General features: G+C 50.1%; 1 long non-coding RNA gene across 1 annotated transcript; it reads left to right on the top strand.

The window, feature by feature from the left end:
- The first annotated feature begins 6087 nt into the window (after nucleotides 1-6087).
- LOC130542818 (uncharacterized) lies at nucleotides 6088-12323 on the top strand. The gene is made up of 2 exons (XR_008957666.1): nucleotides 6088-6344; nucleotides 6667-12323. It is a non-coding gene; the product is annotated as an uncharacterized LOC130542818 (long non-coding RNA).
- The last annotated feature ends 404 nt before the right edge of the window (nucleotides 12324-12727 follow it).

The following is a 12727-nucleotide window of genomic DNA, read 5'->3' on the forward strand; positions in this document are numbered from 1 at the left end:
AAAGATTAGTATTCTAGATCCAAGACCATTGCTTTTCACAGATATTGTCCAAAATTTAATTTGTTCCTTTTTGAACAAAATGGGGGGGGGGGTGCGGTACTGAAAATCCAGAAAAGTCATGATTTATTCGACTTTCTTGATGGGCAAGGTTGGCACCTAATTTATCCTCACCAGAACAGTCTCATTCTAAAGTGACATGTCTTCTCTGGGGAGGAAAAGCAGCAGCCCCCACCTTCAGACTATTTCAGATCAAAATCTCAGCCCTGCTCTCTGGGCAGAGCCAGGAAGATGCCATCAGTGAGCTGGAAAGGCCTAGGCCCTCCAGAAAATGCTGCCTCTCCCAAAAGGTGATCCTCTGACCCATTTGCACATCAAGGGGGACGTTTTTGATGCAGTGGAAATCAGGATAACTTCTGGAATTCTCATATTGAATCTCAGTCTTAGAGCCCCCGGCCTGGTTTCTAAAACACACAGACCACTCAAAACCAGGGAAACAGAACATGGCAATTTTGAGTCCTCATCAGGAAATAGAACCTTGAGCATCTACATTCAGTTCCTCGTCACTCTGCTGGCTGAGGAATACTTCCTAGGGGTCTACGAGGCACGTGGCCCTGAGACACACATGGTCCCTCTCGGCACCATGATTCTCACGGGGGAGACAAACATGAAACTAGGTGTCTCTGTTGTGACGGGACTGACTGCCACGACGAGATGCACAGAGAACAGACAATGAGCTAGACCTTGTCTGCAGCTGTCAGGGGCCTCCGGAGGGAGCCGCATCTGACATGACCCAGAAGGCTGGGGACCTTCTTTGCCTCATCGGCCTCACCCACACCCAATCTGTCAGCACATCCCATCAGCTCTTCCTTCAACATGTACCAGAATCTGGCCCGTTCTCAGCACTTCCACCCCTACCATCCTGATCCAAGCTGGCAGCATCATGTCTTGGAATATTCCAGTAGCCTACTAACTGATCTCCCTGTTTCCACCCTCACTGTTCGCAACAGAGAAGCTGAACTGATCCCATAAAACCCAGGTCAGGTCACCTCATTCTTCACTTCAAAATCCCCCAGTGGCCACCACCCCAGGTCCCTAAGACCCCATCTGCTATCTCCTCCTTCTCCCTCACTCTGGCCTCGTCATTCCTGGAACAAGTCAGCCCAGCTCTCTCCACGGAGGCCTTCCTACTCCCCATTCTCTCTGCCTGGGACACTGTTCCCACAGACATGCACAGGGCTCACTCCCTCACCTCCTGCAAGGCTTTCCCCAACGCTGTCCTCAGGGTGCTTCTCTGGCCATCCCAGCTCAGATGATAAACCCTTCCAGCCCTCCTACAGCATCCAGCACCCCTGACACGCCGGACTGCTTGCCTCTGTGTTCCCCGGCTGCTTCTCTCTCTGGAAGAAAGGCTAACAGCTCCACCATGGTCTATTTGGGTCACATCTGGAACCGCACGAGAACCGAGCCTCCGGCAACTGAGCAAGCATTCAATAAAGAATGTGGAGTGACTGCATTCATCTGAGAGCGCTCATGAGGCGGGGGTGGGGGTTGGTGACGGAGAAAGTATCTCAGGCAGAGGGAGCAGCCGAACTGCCCCAAGGCCGGCGGGCACAAAGCATATCGGAAGGACTGACCAGATCCTGTAGCGCAGGCAAGGTGAGCGGGAAGCAAGACTGGAGGAGGAGGACGGAGCAGCCGTGCGGACACAGAAGGAATGTTTGGGTCTCTCTTGAACGGCAACAAGAAGCCAGGAAACTAGGCAGTGACCTGATCGAATGGCCTTCCACAAACCTCTGGCTTAAGGGGGAGACAGGGATTTGGGGGAAGTGGGAGTGCCTGGAAGCTCAGGGAGCAAACTAGCACCATGGCTCAGACCACAAATAACCTTAACTCGGACTGAGAGGGCAGAAGCAGAGGTGGAGAAAAGGAGGTAGATTCCAGAAATCTTTAGCAGATAAAATCACAGGTCTGGCTGAATGATCACATAAGGGGGTAAGGAAGGAAAAGCAGAGTTCCAAGATGACTCCTCCCTTTTGCACGTGGGAGCTGAAGGACACTGTGGCCCCATTCACGGAGTTGGGGGCTGGGGGTGGCAACGAGAAAAATGCTGGAAAGGGATCTCAAGCACACTTGTGGAAAGAATGGCTGTGCGATAATTCTGAGACGTTGAAATGCAGATTTTCACTTGGCAGCGGGAGATCTAGGGTACCATGAGAGGATCATGAAAAGCAAAGTGAGTCACGCCACCCAGTGAAGATTTTCACCTTGAAAATCATGGAGAATCAAAAGGTTCCCAGGAATGCAGTAATAGAAGATCTGGGATTCCAAAAAAATCACCCTGGACAGAGCAGGAGCAGTTGGATGGGAGAGGGAGCTGGACGAGAAGCAGGCAGAACAAGGACACATTGCAACAGAGCAGGTAGAAGGGACCTGAGCCAGGAGTGTGGCCGCAGGGAAGGAAAGGGAACAGACTTGCCCTTTGTCACCAGTGCTGCCCCCACACAGCTCTCGGGGATCAGGCTAAAACAAACCCAGAGCAACTCAATCCCCCCATTTGGAACCCTCTGGTGCTCCCGAACTTCATTCTCTGACAACCTCTCCAGAATGCTCTCTTGCTACCTGCTCCTTGACCCAATGTCAGGTGCTCCTGACAGCCCCATGCTTCAATGTCCAGGCTAGTTTCTGCTGCCTGGCAAACACCTATTTGCCTTTTGAAGACTTCCGGTCTCCACTGTGAAAGAAGGAAAAGAGCACTGACATCGAGGAGGTGGCCTGGCACCATGAGCCAGGCTGCACTGCTGGTATATGCAGGACTGAGGCTCACAGAGAGGTCACGTGGTTCTCCTGTTGGACACAAACCATCTCGCAAAACACCATCACGACGTGACATGGCCGAGGTGTCGAAGGGAGACAAAATAGGACAACTTCCTCTTCTCCAAACAGACAAAAACCAGGTTGTCGTGCCAGCCACAAAATAACAATCATCCTCTCTCCTGGCTGATATGAGCGAGTGCCTTCCTTCTGAATGACACTGTACGTCACGCTACTCACGCCTCCTTCTAGAAAACACTGATGGAGCTACCCAATCCCAGGACACTCCCGCCTCCTGTCAGCATCCAGTCACAGCACACCCCCGCTTCCTTGAACACTCCCAAAAACATCCGCCCAAGTCCTGTAAGTTCTTTCTAACACCCTCTTGCTTATTTGTCAGCCCCACTATTCCCATGATGTGGGTCTCCTTCAGGGTAAGTAACGAGCCCACTGTGTTTAACGGCAGGTGTGCTTCCAATGGCTTTTGTGGAGGACGCTGACCACTTTCACGGTAGGAAAGGATGGTGCCCTTTCTTGGAGGGACGTTCATGGAGTTCCGATCTGACGGTTTCCATCTTCTATGTCAAGCAATACCCATTCCGTCGCCCATCTTATGTCGAGAATAAAGGAGGAGGTGTGTCAATCAGAGGTTTGAGGAGAGTGGGAAATGTCTGCTGGAAGGATTCTGGAGAGCAGAAAAGTGAGCTGCCCAGAGAACCGCAGAATGGGGGAGCTCCATGAGGGCACAGGTGAGGCTGGTTGGCAACAACTCACAGTTGTTCCAAGCTGGCCTGCTGTGTGATTTCCACCATCAGGATTCAAGGCGAACATGGATGCTTTGGTTCACCCAGGGACTGGGGTTTACTCGGAAGAAAGGCAAGGGTGGAAGCAGCATTGCCAGGACAATCACTGAATCATGGGCTGGGAACTCTAAGCTCAGCTGAGAGACGAGAGCCTCAAGGGAGCATCTAAAGGACAGAGAAATCCAAGGAGGTCCTAGGGAAGAGCATGCTGAGGGCAGAGCAGAAATGACAGATGGAACACACTGGAAAGAAGACACGGGGGTTGAAAGGTGCCTCACTGCTCATCTGAGAGGTGGTGCAGCACTAGGGAGGAGCTCTAGGGCACCACGTTGGGAGTGGTGACAGAGGTGATCACTGCAAAGGAGGTGTTTCAGAAAATGAGTTTGAGAAAATGAGTGTCTGTGTGGAGGCTGGGTCCTCCACGTGCACACTGAAGCCACCTAGCCTGATGGCAAGAATCGAGACAGAGAGGAAGGCTGTGGGCCCAGCCCCTAAGACTTCAATGAATTAGGTGAATAACCTCGGGGTAGGGAGAAAAGAGTAATGAGGAGGAGGCCAGCGTGCTCCACCTGGGGACCATGGATCTCAAAGAAATGGCATGGGGGCAAAGAAGAGGGACACAAATCTTGAACCCCCCACTTCTGAATAATGGAGGGTATGAGAACACAGGCAGTACCTTATGGGGCTTCAAGAATGGATGGCCCCAGAAGGGCCAGGGTCAAAGCAAAGAGAAGGAGGAAATGGCTAAGGAGAGGCTGGGGAAAGAGAGGAGGCTGGCTATTATGGACTCCTAATTTGCCAGGACTTGGGGAGGGGTTGAGGGGAGGGGTCACAGGCAAAAAACAAAAACAAAAAACAAAGAGGGAACTGCCTTAGGGGAACAGCAGAACGGGGAAGATAAGGAGAGGGGAGATGGGGAGTCACGGGAGTTGGTGATCACCGTAAGTGATCAAAAGATTCCTTTTGAATCAAATGGATTTATTGGAATACAATAACATATAAATCCAATAAGTCAAACAGAAGAGTTCTAACTGTAGGATGGTGGGAGGGAGAGCACCAGTCCATGCTGAAGGTCATGACTGATGATGGAGACATGGTCTGACACTACCAGTCTTGAACACCTGTGGTGTGCCAAGCACCGGGGGGAGCACTCCACATCTAAGCCTCCCAGCGGTCATCTCAGACCATTCCTTGCACGGTAGCCCCAGGAGGGCTCTGTACTGAAGGAGGGAACACACCAAAACAGCAGCATCCTAGGACTCCTGGGAGGCTAACTGGCTTTCTTAACATGATTTTAGGGGTTTTATGGCTATACCCTAGGGCGCCAGGAACCAGCCTAACCCACAGCTAGGACAAAGTAACCTCAACCAAATAATATTCAGATGGAGGGAAATCAAGGGGCGCATGGGCGGCCCAGTCGGTTGAGCGTCCAACTCTCCATTTCGGCTCAGGTCATGATCTGAGGGTCGTGAGATCCAACCCCATGTCGGGCTCCACACTCAGTGTGGATTCTGCTTGAGATTCTTTCCCCCTCCCTTTCCCCTTTCCCTCCTCCTCTGCCCCCCCCCCGCCCCAGGGGCAGGCACTCCCTAATATAAATGAATAAATAAAATCTGTAAAGAAAAAAAATGCAGGAAAATTGAACTAGTAATAATAATTTATGGAAGACTTCACTCTGTGCCAGATCCTGTGCTGACTGCCTTGGCTCTATTTCTCATTTAATCCTTACATCCTTACCATTCTTACCCCCGTTCCAAAGAGAGGACTGAGGCAGAAAGTGATTTACCCATGATTCATGCAAGGAATCCCTATGTTATTCATAACATGACTTTCTGAAAAGATTTAAGGGTTTAATACATTGCAGTGAAGATGCAGATCACAAAATCACAAAACTGGAAGGACAGAGCCCTGGAAAATCTCTTAAAACATTAACGTATAGATTCTTAGCATCCTCTTGCATCTTGTTCCAATAAAGTAAAACCAAGTGCAAAAACACAAACAAACAAACAAAAAAAACCCAAAAACACACATAAAAAAAACCCAAAAAAACTTTGATGACATGCATCCAGATGGCACACATGCCTCGTCTTTATACCCTGGGACCTATCCCAGAAGATTCTGACTCAGTGAGTCTAGAGGAGGACCTAAGCATCTATGTTTGCTTTAAAAAGTACCCCCCCCCCAGGCTCTGCTGATGTGCATTCTGGGCTGGGTACGACTGCCATAGTCTCTACAATTCCAAACCCAAACTTCCCCTACGAAGTTTAGATGTCTGCAGACACAGGGCCCATTGGAAACTGAGGCAGAGAAGAACAGAGAAATTATCAAAACTATCCCATGGAGAGTCAAGAAAAGGCAAGCTCTAGTTATACTACTTCTCTGTCCTTATTCTGTGTCTGAATTACTCCACAGTCAATTTCTCTTTTTTAAGTAAGTAAGTTTGCAAAAACTTACCAACAAATATTAACTAAATCAATACTAACAACAAAATTGAAATAAGCCTAATCATAACATCCTACTGAAAACTATTTTCTTTCTCTCTGATTATTTCCATGGCACTTCAGATTCTCTTACCAAATAGCAGTCGATATGAGAAAAATTATTTCTAATTCAACAGTGAGACACATGTGGTCAACAGCACCTGAAAACTGGAGAAGAAATGAAGTTGGTTTGAAGCCATTTACCTTCAGAAATTTCACCACACACTGCCTCCAAGTCTTCAGTACTTAGGTGTGTATTTATCTACTTCTTCATTCACCTCCACTAACACCTACTACATGTCAGACATGGCTCTAAGTGTTTTATTAATGTTAACTATCATCTAACCTTTACAATCATCTATTACGTGGTCTTGGGCAGACCACGCCCCCCTACACACACACACACACACACACACACACACACACACACACACACCTTCACTGGCCTGATTTCAGGTGCACAGTGGGGATCCTGACAACCCCCAGTGGAAAGTAACCTATTCAAGAGGGAGAACCTGAACTCCTCCTCCCCCATCAACACTACACTTATTTGCTTCTCCTCGGTCTTGCAGACAGACTTTAGCCCCAAGAAGGCCAAGCCCCCGTCTACCTGGTTCTGCGCCGGAGTCCCACTCACGCCATCCCCAGGCCCGGCGCACAGCACAGGTGAGGTAATTATCAGCTCCTCGAATGAAGCCCCGCTCTGGGCACTTCACACGTGTGAAACCCGGGGCGCACGACTTGACGGCTACCTTCTAGTGCACAAGAGTGTTCCTGAGACACGGGCCCGCCTCCCCCCTCCAAACCCCAGTCCCCCGGGGACGCCGGCCCCTGACCCCGGGCCCCGCAGGCACCTCTGCACATAGAAGCATCTTCGCAAGTGCCTCGCACAACGTCGTCGTCGTCGTCTGTGTCTGTGGAGGAGGAAGAACAGGAGGTAAAAGAGGGCGTCCTCAGGCTACTGGGCATGGCCGTGGAGCGTCAGGCATGCCTTGCCCTGCGGTGAGATGGAAGCGGGGTCCACAGACGCCTGGGGGGAACCGTTAGCCTCTAAGAAGGCAGGAGAGAGCGGCGGTTCCACCGCGCTCAGCTGAGGCGGCTTAGGGACAGCGCGCTCAGCAGCTGCCCAACGGCCTTCCCGCTCATTGGCGCCTCTGCCCAGACTCAACGGACCATTTCCCCGCCTCCTCGGCCCGCAGGAGCGCTGATTGGATAACTCTTTTGGCCACGCCCACACAGCCGGGATCTCTCTCATGCGGTGGGGAGCTGGGTAGTTAACGTCTGTTCTCTCCTCAAAACATCTAGGAGAGATAGCTTGTCGCTTAGGTCTTGTACTCTGTCCTCAAGTTCTTCAATTTTCCTGGTAGACTCTGCTTTTTCAGTTGTGGAACTTGAATGCTTTTTGGCAGATCCTGAATTTTAGCATTTTCAGTTACTCTGATTCCAGAGCCTTCCTTCTGTAACAGATTTTGCAGTTCTTCAATCTTTTTTTCATAGCCATTTAATCTTTTCGGTGCCTGCAAATAATTTCTGCCATTTTCTGTTGGTGGACATTCGGCAACACTGCCACTGCATGTTGATGGTCATCAATTTCCCTCATTCGATTTTGTCCAAGTTCCTTGATGGTACTCTGCCGTTTGCAGATTGCGTTTGGCTCTAAGCTATTTGCTCCCTGGGATGAAGATTGGGACAAATGCTTCCAGTGTCTCACTTCAGCCTCCAGTGTTAGGATCTCATGGGAGGGTCTGTTGATTTCTTGCTGTGCCCGGATGACGTCAGCAAAGTCCATGTCATCTCCATGGAAAGTTCCCTTCCTCAGCACATCTCTGGTGAAATGGAAGATGTGGCCGGTGAAGGAAGTCTCACTGCCATCCGCTCCCCCCAGGGAATGGCCTGGACCCAGGCCACCAACCTAGGAGAACCTCTCTGCGGGTCACAGAACTGACCTGGTCCGCTCTGCGAAATGAATCCAGCGCAGTCAGACTACCCCGCCAAGTGTCCCAGAACTGCTTCCCCGGGGGGAGGCTACGAATCAAGAGACCATAGGCGTTTGTAGGCAACCCCCTGGTGAGGCCCAGCCACCCCAGGATAGGCTGCTCAGGCTGTTGGGAAAGGCCAAAGCCTTGAGCCTTTGGAAGGCCGGCTCCAACCACTTGTCCTGGTCCCCACCGCTCATGCCCACGACTTCCCATGCCACAGCTGGGCCCCTTCCCCTTCTCCCCCTGCTTCGGTGGCCGTCCCCAGTGGGCACTGAGTCATGCTCCTGCCTGCCTGCGTGCCTGCCTGCCGACGGAAAACGCCGCTGGCCCTCTACTTCCCCACCAAGTGGTATCACAGTACACGAAGTCCTGGTGCTTGTGGTTTCCATGCAAGAATATTTTTTTAAACTGAGGTGAAATGTACACAGTCACACGCATCCATCCACCTAAGAGAGCAGATCCTAGGTGTATTTGACAAATGTCTACACCCGCATAGAGGAACGGCCCTCAAGGAGACATTGGGCATTTCCAGCCTCCAGAGGTTCCAGCCTGCCCTGTCCCTCCCTGCCCAACAGCCCTGTGGGGAAAGCACATCCTACGCCAGGGTTTGGCGGTTCACTGGCCACCGCCTGCGCCCCGCGCGCCTGCCTCCTCCCCTCAGTGTGCGGCCTAGCTTGGGTGTGGGGGGGGGGTGTCAGGCAGCGAAGAAGGTGCTGGGTCTGGGGACTCCCCGCTCTTCACAGGGCGGCCCCTGGGCTCCGGCGGAGGCCCAACTGCGCACCAGGTCCCAGGCCTGGAGCTCATTGACCAGCCTGGCCCCGCACAGCCCTGGGGGACGGGGTGGCGCCAATGGAAGGAACGCTGTGAGGGCGGGGCGCAGGCCCGGACTTGCCGCCACGGCCTAGGCCTGGAAACAATGTAGCTGTGCCAGCCTGTCCTCGCAGCTGCCCACCAGAGCCCCCAGGCCTGGCCCCGAGCCCCCCGGGAGCAGGTGGGTGGGTCGGACTCCGGGGGCGCCCCCGGCGTGGGTCCCCGCCGCCCACTGTACCGGCCCGCAGAGCATCGCCCTTGGGGGAACGGACGGGAGCCTTCCCCTGCCCTCCCCTGGCGGTTTGCCCTGGGCGAAACTCGGGTAACAGGTGTGCCCAAGGCTGGGAAGGCGCTGTGCTCTGGGGGAGGCATTCTCAGCCATTCCGGGTCGCCACTGCAGACCCTCCACCTCCAAATACCCTTAAACAACAGGGTATTTACTATTGAATTCAATATCTCCTAGGTGCCACTCTGATCCTCTCAGCACATTCAGTTCCTCATGCCAGTGGGCCAGGAGCCAAAGAAACGAGGGACAGTGCCAGCAAGCTTCCTTGATTCTGAGTACAAGAAGCACTAGGGGCGCAAATACCGCATGGGGGCAGGGAGAAGTCATTGAAGCATCCTTTGGTGCCCCTGTGCCGCATGTGAATAGAAAACTGGCAGTTTCAGGAACCATGGTCCAATAAGGGCAAGGGCTCAGAGAAATCTAGCATGGTAGGGGAGGGTGATGATGAGGAATATGAATTATGAGCTCACGACCAACTGCGATCGCAGGGATCACAGTGGTACAAATTCTCCTGCCTTGAGACTTGTCAGAATTTAGCTGGCTACGAGCTTGAAGGGGACTCCGTGCCTAATCAGACTTCTACATTTTCTCTCTGGGAAGAAGTAAGGACATCTTGTTTCCGAAAGTGGAGGTCAACAGGGGGCTCTTATTGACGCAAGGGGTGGACTACATTAGACACCAATTCACCTGACTCCTATCCACCCCAGATTAGGTGCCATCTGACTGCACCTCAACTCACCCCTGCACCTGGACCACACATTTCTCAAGTTCCCAAGGTTTCCCTGTTAGTGCCAAGCTGTTGGACGCTGTGGAACATGAGCTGGTACCCTAGCATGCAAAACTCAGAAGTCTGAGGCAATCCACACACCACAGGCGAACCTTTGATCAATGGAAGATGAGAGCTGGTGGGGAAAGCATCCCCCCACCCGATCCCTCTAGATGCACTGGCCTGAGATGCAGTTTACAGGGCTCCTTAGGGGACAGTCACACTTAGTGGCAGCCAACTTGATGATGCTTTCTCATACTGGCTCTTCTTCCTTCCCTACTTCCTTCTCCCTGTCCCCCACAGTGTTCTCTGATGTCGCACCACCCAAGAAGGGGCATATTAGCCCTTTTGCCCTAGAATCTGCTTTCATGAGCAAACCAAAGATACCACACATAACAAAAAGTGTAGAGGTAGGAAGTTCCAGAGTTCAGATGGATAGGTGCCCTTTTTATCTTTCTAATCTTCCATTTTTCATGTGTTGGGTTTTGTCTTCACACTTAATCCTTTCACGGTTTAATAGGACTACAGTAATTCCAAGGATCACAATATCAAACAAAAATGTTTAAATTCTGAAAGAGGGAAAGAGGACATTTCCCTTCCTTCCTAAGACAGGGGTTAAGTCTCCTAGAAGCTCCTCAGAGTTCTGGGAGATAACTTCTCACACCTCACGGGCCAGAACTCCATCCCACTCCCATTCCTAACACCAGGAGGAATTGAATCTCTTAATCCAATCATTACCTGGGACTGGAGAGGACCCATCCTCCCCCCAAATCACATTCCTGAACAAATCCAGAAAGGAACGAATAGCGCCTGGCACAGCTGGTAACTATGTCAGACACTTCATTAGCTAACCCAAGAGTCACTTTCAATACTCCACCTTTGTCCATCTCCCATTATAAAGACTAAACAAGCAACATACTCACTTTCCAGTTTCCCTTACAGCTTAGGGAGCCATGTGATCTATTTCCAGACGTTTGTATGGAAGGGGAAGTCCTCTAAGGGGCTTCTTCTACATCCTCCCTGATAAAAGTATAATGACATGAAAAGAGCTCGCTCCCTCCCTCCATTCCTCCTCCCTCCCTCCATGGTCACCTCTCTGATTCATGTCTTTAGACTTGATCATGTGAGGACATGATTCCCAGAGCCTTGGCAGCCATCTCGCAACCATGGGGCAATAAGCCTAAGTATGAAAAACACTAATAAGCTGATAAGGGTGGAGTAGAATGATGAAAAGAACCTGGCTCCTTAATTACATCCTTGAACCACTGAAGTAGTTCTGTGATTGCCATTCTCTGAATTTTTTAGTTACAGCAGTTAATTATCTTTCTTACTTAGCCATTATTAAAGTATTGTATTACATGCAGCTAAAAGCCATTCTAACTGATAGAGCAACCAACAGTGTCAGCCATTGCTAGGAAGTATTCCCGGACCCTACAGACTAAGCAGCCATCCGTTTCCCCTGGTACCCAAGGCTTACTGCTATCACGGTTATGATCACACTGTGCTTTCATTGTTAGGTTGAACAGACAGTCCTTTGAAGTACCTAAGGTGTGCAAGCCAAAGCTGAGCCACAGCCATGGAGACTGGTACGGGATTCCAGCGGGCTGGACTAAGTGGCCCCCAAAGGCTTGTACAACTTGGAAATCTATTACCCCGATTCCTTTCATAGAAATGCCCCTTTTCCGTGTATGAAAGTCTTTTTACTTACATTACGACATAACAAGTTGCCAGTTTGTGTTTCAAAATGGGGAAAATACAACAGTGCGAGTTGTAGAAATGTTCCCATTCTGTTTGGAATGTGGGGGATTTCCCAGTTAAATTTTCACATTGCAGATGATGTGGGGGTTATTTGTTATTCTGAACAGGCCTGTCCCCATTCTCCTTCAGCAGTATGGAGAACGGATATGAAAAGAAATGGCTGGGGCACCTGGGTGGCACAGCGGTTAAGCGTCTGCCTTCGGCTCAGGGCGTGATCCCAGCGTTGTGGGATCGAGCCCCACATCAGGCTCCTCCGCTATGAGCCTGCTTCTTCCTCTCCCACTCCCCCTGCTTGTGTTCCCTCTCTCGCTGGCTGTCTCTGTCTCTGTCAAATAAATAAATAAAATCTTTAAAAAAAAAAAAAAAAAAAAAAAAAAGAAAAGAAATGGCTGTGTGCAAACATTCCTTTCGTTTTGAAATGATATGAATGACGTAGTTCCTGTGCTTACGGCTAATAAATCACTTGTTTCCTAAGTTTTCTGTATGCAGTAAAGGCACATGGAAAAATCTAGTCCATATACTGTCCCTGGAAGCTGAGAACCCAAAACCTCTTCACACTGTGTGGTATTTGTAGAGTTCATCATCGTCTATAATTAACAGAGCAATTGTCTTTGCAGAGGAACAGAAAAAGGAAGACTAAAAAATTGACCAAATATCTATCTGCAAACAGAAACCTTTTATAAGTAGCAATGACATTTAAAATTTATAAATATACCTTTTGTTCGGAAAACAATCCCAATATTTTGTCTCTCTTAAGTGAGTGATTTCGACCAGAGAGGAGAGAGAGAATGAAATCAGTTCTCCTCCAATTTTTTGCCACGTACTTTATAGGTATTATCTAATTAATTTTTTCACTTAAAATATACTAATTAAAATCACATAAGTAATACACGCTCGTAAAATTTTTCAACATTTCAGGGGCATAAAAATTAAAAAGCAAAAGTTCCTTTTCACCCCCTTCACCTCTCAATTTCGCTCACCTCCCTGGAGATAATCTCTATATCCTTGCATGTGTAACCATCCAAGACTTTTTT

Source organism: Ursus arctos, unplaced genomic scaffold (genome assembly GCF_023065955.2).
Source record: "Ursus arctos isolate Adak ecotype North America unplaced genomic scaffold, UrsArc2.0 scaffold_50, whole genome shotgun sequence".
In the NCBI taxonomy this organism is placed as follows: Eukaryota; Metazoa; Chordata; class Mammalia; order Carnivora; family Ursidae; genus Ursus; species Ursus arctos.